We start from the raw sequence: 9,862 nt of genomic DNA on the forward strand, positions 1-9,862 counted from the left end.
GCATATGCAATCATAAAAAAATGCAGTTTGACTAGCAAACTAAAAGACTTAAAAGCTAGAAGATAACAGCAGAAAGTCAACTTACATCTGATCTAGAGTCTACAACAATTCCAAGGACAGAATCTTCTGCATGGGGCACATACTGCAGAAACATGATCAAAAATCTAGAATCTTAAACAAGAAAATATATTATTTCATTATTTGGATAGCAATTTTTAATTACTTTGTGCACGACAGAAAAAGAATATAACTTATATAAAATTTTACTGACATGAGATAACTAAAAAAAGAAAATCCAAATGCAATAGGAGATAGTCTACTGGCTGAATGCAAACAATACTAACTTCATTACACATTAAATTCATTCTTGAGACTTTAGCTTACAGCTTAAACCAATAAACCTTTTCGAGAGATAACTCATGACATAGTATCAAAGTCTCTTTGACCAATTAATCTTGAACTCGATTATTGTTGCCTACCATTCTTGAAAAAAGATTAAATATAAATTAAACTTCAAAGAAGGTAAACTGAACATATGCATTGCTTTAGCTTCAACTCCAATAGACTATTTGTGAAACTGCATGTTAGTTATAAAATCATTAAAATGCATCTATCCAACTATTAAGCTTTTAGAAGAACAGGCATGACGATATAAGTATCAAAATAGATTTTTAGAAAATAAAATAAAGCTCTGCACTGGTGCTCTCTTAATTAACTGTTAATTAATACATTTATATGTTTATGATGTTGGTTTTTTTATTCTTAATTTGATGCAAAAAAGTTAAAAATGAGCTTAAGTGTTTATGGATCACACTCTTGCTTACTTACATTACTGCCATGGTAACACAGATATGATCTATGAAAGGGATTTCAGATTTCAAATTTGAATTTCAACCGGAACAACAACACGAATCAACAGCAATGTCAGATCAAGCAGGATTTCAGTATCCAATTTCAAAACTCAATCAAATTTAACACTAAATCCAGAAAATCACTTACTCTCAGAAACAATTAAGAAGAAAGTAGCAGATTGCAACAATAATAGAGAAATCAGAACATATTTCAACGAGTCCAGCAAACCCGCTTTTCTCGTGGGGTCATCAGCAGCGACGTTCGCGTTTGTGGTGACAAAGACAATGCATGAGGGCGGTGACCGATATCGAAGGTGGTTCTGCGATGACTACAAAGCCAGGAGCAACGGATGGCCTACCTGCACATCGACGGTGACAATGATGATAGCTAACGCGGCAAGCAGAGGCAGCAAATAATTCAGATCTGGATCGAAATCAGCAACAGTTGAGAAATTGAAGAACTCCGTGAATAGAAAAAAATTAAAGAGAGAAAATGCTTACCGCAGTGGAGAATGAAATTGAGAATTTGAATCTGAAGGCAGAGCAAGAGATGATTGAGGTCTGAGGAGGAGCGAGATAGGGTTTACAGCGTGAGGAGGAGTGAGAACGATTGCGAGTAATTCAACTCTAGTGATTTAGTTTGTTGCATGAAGTTTGATAAAAGGAAAAGTCTAGGGGGCCAGCAACTTTGTTAAATTCTGGCCAGCATGTAACCAGCAAAAAAAAGTGAGCCATTGGATGAAATCTCACACTAATCTCACACCATTAAAACCATCATTGATGGATATTTGATGGCTACAAATGACAAAAGTTGCTGGCTCCCTAGCATTCCTCTTGATAAAAAATTATTATAACAAGTTAATAAGAAATTCGTAGCCGTCACTACAAGAAAACAGCTCTATTGCCACGCTTTTAAAGCGTGGCGAAAAACTAAAAAAGCGTGGCGATAGCTTTTTGCCACGCTTTTTGAGCTACCGCCATGTTTTTGAAAGGGTAACGTCTGCAAGTGTGGCGGTTGCTCTATCGTCATGCTTTTTTCAGCCTATCACCATGCTTTTTTTTGCCACGCTTTTTACAACTTGCCATGCTTAAAAGCGTGGCGATAGGTGGGAAGTATTGCCGGGGATCTGAGCTCTTCCAGGGTTGCCATTGATGAGAGTGAGAGAGTCCCGATTGAAGCTTTTGGCCTAGTTTGAGGGTTATTGTGTTAAAGGCTGGGTTATTAGGGTTTTTTTTAAAAAAAAAACCTTTTGTCCACGCTTTTAAAGTGTGCCAAAAGAGTACTAGGATATGGCCACACTTTATAAATGCTACTGTAATGAAACCCTGTCGCCACGCTTTTAAAACGTCCCTGTTTCTCTCTATGGCTACGCTTTTGAAGCGTGGCAAAAAAATGTGGCCGTATCTTTAATCAATTGCCACTCTTACAAAAGCGTGACTATTGACCCTTTTCGCCACGCTTTTGAAGCGTGGCGAGAAAAAACATGGCCAAATCTCTATTCAATTGTCACTCTCACAAAAGCGTGGCCATTGACCACTTTTGGCCACGCTTTTAAAGCATGACAAAAAAAAGTGTAGCCATAGACTTTTTTTTTGTAGTGCGTCTATTTTGAGCAATGATATTATATATTTAAATAATCTATATTGTTATGTTGAAAACTACCTCAAAGAGATAATAAACAATAGATATTATTAGACTGATTTATGATTAGAATATTGACTTGTATTAGTTCAATTTCATTTACGTGATTTGGATTGATGATGTTTAGTGTTTATCATAATAGAAGTTACTGTAATATCTTTATACAAAGGTCATTATTGACTATCACTATATGCAATTAAGTAGCGACAAAAAATGATGCAACTAAGCATAATAATACTAGTGTATGAGTAGGTACGTATAAACATATCTACCAATATAATTTTTTTTATATATTAAAATAATAAAAACAGAATTAGTTGAGATGATAATTTATAACTTTGTTAAGTAATTTTGAGTTCAAGATATGAAACCATTTGCACATCTAATAAAATAAACATCTGATATATCTATTGTTCACATTGTTCACCGTACCAATGTTATTCGTTACCTATACTTTTATATTTTATTATTATTGGATGAAATAGATGGACTTATCATAGTTAAACTCTTAATAATATTGTGTTTAACTTTACGGTAGGGGTTATTTTTATATCTTTAATGATATGGTCATTTGATTGCTTAGTTTTATGAGTTTTTAATGTACGTAAAATTTTGTTTATATTAGTATTTCGATTTTTATAATTATTTTTTTATTGTTTAATTCATGCTCAACTAGGAGCAAAGTGCAAGGACAAATACAAAAATAACTATAAGTAAAGATAAAAACAACTAAAATCAATTACTTAATTATCAGAATAGAAGCCAAGTTAGATTCAAAGTTTGAGTTTTAAAATTGACAAAGGAATAAAAGCACAACCATGTAAAAAACCCCTTAAAATTACGCTTTCAGTATGATTTAATCCATTATCTCTAGTTTCTAAACATTATATTATGGATTAGAACCAAGTTTTCAGATCATAAAGTTCATGTATGTCTCCAAGTCGTGCTATCATGTGATATTTTTTTTTTTTTTTCTTGTAAGAAGATTTTTTGTATTTATTGACTTTGCTTACAAGTAGAAGAGTAACGTGCCGAGATATATATCGCCATAAAATTTGAAATAAAAATGATAGATGATTACTGCTTGCCGACGCTTGTTTTTTTGCACTCGTAATTTTCTCATCATCACTTACCACTCTTAAGTTTGTCAAAACAAAATAAAATAATAGTTTAACCATTTTGATTATAGTTACAAGACTTTTTGTGTCACCACTACTGGCATTATATTTAATTTAGATTAGTATTCACAATTATCACATGGGTTGTTATTACGCATGATGAGAATATATAATAAGAATTTAGATCTAAAAAGATGGATTTAATTTTAATATATTGTTAGTGTAAAGTAATTTTTATACGTATATTCAATTACGTAAAGTCAAATAGCAAAAATAATTATCTTTCATATCGACTATAGGAATGATCATTCAAAAAAATAGATATAATTACACGATTATATAAAACGTTTTACAATGTCAGTACATCAAAATTAAATTCCTAAAAATATTGATAAATTAATAAAACAAAAATTTAATTATTATTGAATTTATAATTTTTAAAATATTTGTGAGAAAAAATCAGTCACTAAATCAGTTATCTTATATTTATGTATAAATACATATGTTTTAATTTTTTATTTATTTTTAATATATATTTTATATTTTAACATATATTTCATATAAATGATTAATTTAATAGCTAATTTTCGTTGGACATCTAACATGGTTATTCATGAATAAGTGGTCCCATATTAGGACAGTAGACGAAAATACAGTAAGAAAAATTCTAGTAGAGAATAACTATCTTTGCAAAACCTAAAAACAACAGACGAACTAATTTGGGTTAGTTGAATGGTTTAATTTACTTGTCTACTTAAATAAGTGTCAGAAGTTTGAATTTCGACTTGTATATGTAGTAACTTATTGATCATTGGTTAGTTATAAATCATTAAATGAATTTCAGATCTACAACAAATTAATCATTAACACCAAAACGCAAACTTTAAAGCCAACATATAGTACTCTTCCTCTAACGCCACGGGTGACCAATGTTTGTAATTCAAATTCTGATAGTATGTATAGAAAGTAGTTTTAAGCCAACATCTATCCTTACCTCTTCAAGAAATCTTTTAGTACGAAGAGATTTAGTCATACTTCAACATTTGTGACTACCTATCTAACACCAAAACGAATTATTAAGCATAAAACAAAAAAATTGGTATTGGCTGGCAAAAGACGCAGGCAACAATATGTAACAAGGTGTTGCACCACATGCATCAATAATGAGTATATGTTAGAGATCACAGTATGTAGGTGAATTTGTTTGTATGTTTTCATTTCTCGTGATAATATATATAGCTGTATTTTTTTTGTATATTGCTATTGTTTATGTAATGTACTGTTGTGAACATCATTAATCCTAGGCAACAATGTCAAAGAGCGAGAATTGTATTATGAGTCATGTGGTTCTTTGTTTTGTTCTTCTCTGTTTTGGGGTCGAGACTATAATAACGAAGTATCAAAAACCGCAAAACAATTACATTTTACCATTTCTGATGAAGGTTATTCTTCTTACTAGCGAGACTTCTCATTTTTTTAATCATTATTATGTTAAAAAATTTTATTTACTTTCAAATTATTTATTTTTTATTTTTTTTTCTTTTTTTCTCTCTGCTTTGAAAAATTCTCTTAAGAATAAAATATAGAGTTCTGGTTTTTTTTTCTCTCTCTACTAGTCCTAAATCCACCATAACCCAACTATAACATCCCAAGTTTTTTAATAATTAAATTTATTATATTTGTTGAGAATTTTATTTTAAGAAAATTATTTTACTGAAAAAAATTAAATAAAGCTTTATGATACTTTAAATTTAAAAATAATTAGGAATTTGAATGAATTATTTTATTAATTTGAACTCTTAAAAATTAATTTATTAAAAATGATTAGATTAATTTTTATAAATACTTTAAGTTTAAGTCAGTTAATATTTATGTACAATTTTTATTATAATTAGTTATTTTATAAATTGAAATTAAAGTTTCGGTAATAGAAAAATAATGAAAAATTATATCATTTAATTTGAATAGTTAATATTGAGTTTAAACTATATTTTATAAGAATGTGATTAATATGTTCATTTTATATTTTAAATTAGAAATAATTAATTAAATTTAGCAATATGTTGATAAATAATGTTCTTAAATATTTTGAATGGAATATATTTAATGTTAAAATTACTCTACTCTCTAATTTTGTCAAAATATCTATTCATACTATCCTTATTCTTTTATAAAATCCTAATTTCTAACTCTAATTCCTAAATTAATTCAAAACCCTAATTTCCCCAATTTCTATCCCTAACAGCCGCAGCCTAACCCTCCTTCAACATAAGAAACACACACACAACATACCCTTACACACAGACACGCGAAACAAAGAAGAAGAGAAGGAGAAGAAGAAGAACGCGCCGGCGTCGCGCCTCACCGTTGTGGAGCTACTGTGCCACGCATCGCCGTCGACATTGACGAAGAGGGGAGAGAGTGAGACGCTGAGACAGAGAGCTGCTGTTGCGGGAAACGCAATGGAGGAGAGGACGCTGCCAGCTCTGTCGCCCCTGGTCGCTACCAAGCTCCCCGTTGGAGATTGCTGTTCCTTCACCACTGATGCGTCGCCGTTGGGATACTCTGCTTTGTCTTGTGACTCTCGCGTCGGCCCTTGTGCATCTCCTTCCTGGCTCGTCGCCTCCTCTGCGTGACAGCGTCTCGTGTCGTCGTCGTTGTCGTCGCGCCCTCATCTGGCGTGGCTCACCGTCGCTTCTGCCTTCCCCTTGCCAGACTCTGCTTCGCCGTGCTTGGTCTCTCTCTTCTCAGGTATTTTTTTTTATTTATTCAGTTATTGACTTATTGCCTCATTGGGTTATAATTTGATTAACTAAGGAACTGATTAATCTGTCGATTCTGTAAAGGTTTTATAATGTATGATAAGAAACGTTGAGATGAGAACTAACCAGACCTGTAATTTATCAAATCAATTTCTAACCAATTTCTACTTATCAACCTTACTTTTCTTGTTTGGAGTCAAGCAATTCTGCCGTGTACTAACAGATTCTTTATTGTTGTTGATTATATTTGGTTGATTGTAATTTTGTTGATTCAAGCAGATTATTCAATAGTGTAATATATTGTTGTTTTATATTATTGTTGTTCTAGATGGCTTCATCAAATATACCATCAGAAACACTATCCTCCCAAATTTTGTTGGCAGGTCATTCAAATTTTGTTGATACATTGTAATATATGTAGGTTTAGTGGTTGATTGATGCTTTTGTTTTTCTGATTATTAGTGTTTGGGGTTGATTTGTTGCTATTTTTATACCATTATGGTGAATTGCAGAAGCAGACGAAACTAGCATCTACTCCCTTGAGTAGTGGTGGTGGGGGTCTTCTTGTTTCGGCCATTAGTTCAGTTGGTCAGCTTCCCAGGTGAGCTCCCTTCGACCCAGTTCTTTCAGACTTTCAGTGTCAATTTCAGAGTTGAAAGAAAATCATCCTGAGTTTGCACTTGTTCTTGACACCAGTGATGATAAGCTTCCTAATACATTCAACTTGGTGTACAAGAGTGTTCCTATGCATGATGTAATTGTAGGATCATATATCCTTGTTGGTGCTGGTGAGGTAAGTTATGATAGAATCTATTGTTTACCTGCCTTGCATTAATTTTGAAGTTTGAATTGGTTGAATATAATTATACCTGCAACCAACGGCTGGAGTTCTTTAGAGTTTCTGGGGTTTTAATATATAGTGAAACCTGCTGTGTTTGGTTTTTTACTTAATAAGCCCAAACTAAATTAATAATGTAACAATACAGTTGATATCCAAAGATAGAAGAATTAAAGAGTGGACGAAGTTAAAACTTAATTGCCTTCAGCTTATCTTTCTCTACAGTAACAAGTGTACCTATAAGTGTGTGTTTTACCGTTCTTCAAATTAAGAGGCATAAATAATTTTGGGTAGGATGAATGGCTTTAATGGCCTTAATAGTTAGTCTAAGGACATTACTATCATTCAAATAGCATGTGGATGATTATGAAGGTTTTTATTTTTATTTTTTATTTAAATATCACACATATTATTGTTATATGAAAATTACAGTAGATTATCCATATATATTTTGTTTTGGAAGGGTCTTTTTCAAAATTTACTCATAGAGAACAGTAATTCTGTTAGTCCCTTGCAATTTCTTGTCTCGCTCTTCTCTGTTTTAAAAAATAATAAATTATACTAATTTTATAGCATTATTATCTCTTTTTTTCACTAATAGTGTATGAAATAATGAAAATGAATTATTTAGTTATTGAAATGCTTTCTTTTAAAAAAAAACGTGAGACTTGTATGTAAAGACTTTAATCAGACAAGAGAGAGATAGTAAAGAAAAGTATATTTTCCTATATATAGAGGGACAAATTAATAACAAGTATTCAAGTAATGACTTATTATGCCACTCTCACGGGTTTGAAATTAGAATTTTATGATGGTGGACTGGTGGTTGTTGTTGTTGTTGTTGTTGTAGTATTTGGTATTTTAGAACTATTGCTGAACCTGTGCAAATTTTTTTGTTGCTTGATAATATCATTGAGTTGAATTTTGTTGCTGGATAACATCACGGGGTTGAATTTTGTTGCTGGATAACATCACTGGGTTGAGTTTAATACTTGAATAGTTGAATTTGCTGTGTTGCTTAAAAAATCACTTAGTTAAATCTTTTGTTGCTATAAATTTTTTTGTTCCTTTGCCAAGTATGTTGATTTTTTTTTGTTGAATGGAAAATTTAGGATGGGTGTATAGTTTCTGTGATGATGATATTGATGCTTTGATAAGCATGTGCTTATGCCTTTGGTTGGTAATGCAATAGGGTTTTGAATTTCAGCAGATTGTTGATATTGGCAAAATTCTGACATTGTTCATGGAGTTTCAAACCTTAGGTGACAGGACGTGAAGAACCATGCTCTGCAAAGTGTCTTGTTTTTAATGTTGCAGGTCTCATTTAATTTGAGTTGAACTGTTTGGTTATGTTGACTGTGTGATTTCCTCACATGTTTGTGCTAACTGAACAATTTGAAACTATAGGTACTAGAGACAGTAAAGCTCAAATTTTCTAGATAATTTTTTAGAATTGCATTAATTGACATCATATTGTTATTGTTGGTCGTCTTTTTAGGTGTGTGGCACTTATTAGAAGCTTCTCCATGAGAAAGAAGATGTATGAATATGATGGAGTTTGTAATTTGTAGTTTATATTTTGGAGATTTATAATTCCTTATTTTTCTTGTCCTATGTATCTTTCTAGTTCATTAGGGTTCTTCAATGTGTCTTGTTATTTTGTACTTTAATGTTTATATGTTGAAGATTTATAAAATAATCTTAGTTAAATGAAAGATATTTGAACTATCTATGTTATATATATATATTACAAAATAAATAGTATTTTGTAACTAAAGAAAAAAAATGTTACAAAGTCAAGTTACATTTGGTAACAAAATTTTATGATAAGAAAAAATATATTGTCACCAAAAATATTTTGAAGATCAAAATTTATTATCACTTTTGTAACGACTTTTGGTTTTTTGTATTAGAAAAATTTGTTACAAAATATTACCTTGAATTGTAACAGTTTTATTTTTTGTTACAAAAACTTTTTGTAACGGGACATACTGCAACGACACCTTTTTTTGTTACAAAATCCTTTTGTTTCAAAATTTTAATTTTTTGTAACAATTTTTTTTATTATAAATATTGCTTTTTCTTGTAGTGACCATTTGGTTGAAAGGACACAACCTTTTAAGGATTGTGTATGTTCAAAACATTGTGTTTATTGGCTAAAAGAATACAACTCTTTAAGAATTGTGTATGTTCAAAACATTGTATCTATTGGCAATAGAAAAGACACAACCATTTGTATACGTAACTAATCATAATTGCTACGTACAATATGTATAAATAAGTCATTTTTACACTATTTCAGAAATACAAGTACTAAGTGTACATTTTAATCAACTATTAAGAGATTTTTTTTGTTCAAGAGAGTTGAGAATTTCTTACTATTACTAATTAAGAAATTCTTAGGTTTCATTGTATCCTGGGAGAGTATTGTCATCAACCATATAGCAACTAAGTGTGGGGACAAATATCTCTCTAAAGAAAGCGATCTAATCGTGCCTAGAAAGCGATACACAAATATAAGACTTTGTCATCTTCTCATACCATATACCCAACAATTTTAGAGAGATATTAGTTGAAGATGGCACAAGATCAAAACACCACGTTCAAGGTCACGAATCTAGAGTTTGTCAACTTAGATCGCTTTGATGGAA

At 31.1% G+C, this 9,862-nt stretch overlaps 2 long non-coding RNA genes across 2 annotated transcripts; one reads left to right on the forward strand and one right to left on the reverse strand.

Moving 5' to 3' along the window:
• On the reverse strand, positions 504 to 1,475 carry LOC110267992. Its single transcript, XR_002355984.1, has 3 exons — positions 1,353 to 1,475; positions 1,000 to 1,275; positions 504 to 577 (listed from the first exon to the last, which is right to left on the reverse strand). It is a non-coding gene; the product is annotated as an uncharacterized LOC110267992 (long non-coding RNA).
• Positions 6,949 to 8,933, forward strand: LOC110267993. The gene is made up of 3 exons (XR_002355987.1): positions 6,949 to 7,166; positions 8,324 to 8,528; positions 8,710 to 8,933. It is a non-coding gene; the product is annotated as an uncharacterized LOC110267993 (long non-coding RNA).

Source organism: Arachis ipaensis, chromosome B02 (genome assembly GCF_000816755.2).
Source record: "Arachis ipaensis cultivar K30076 chromosome B02, Araip1.1, whole genome shotgun sequence".
In the NCBI taxonomy this organism is placed as follows: domain Eukaryota; kingdom Viridiplantae; phylum Streptophyta; class Magnoliopsida; order Fabales; family Fabaceae; genus Arachis; species Arachis ipaensis.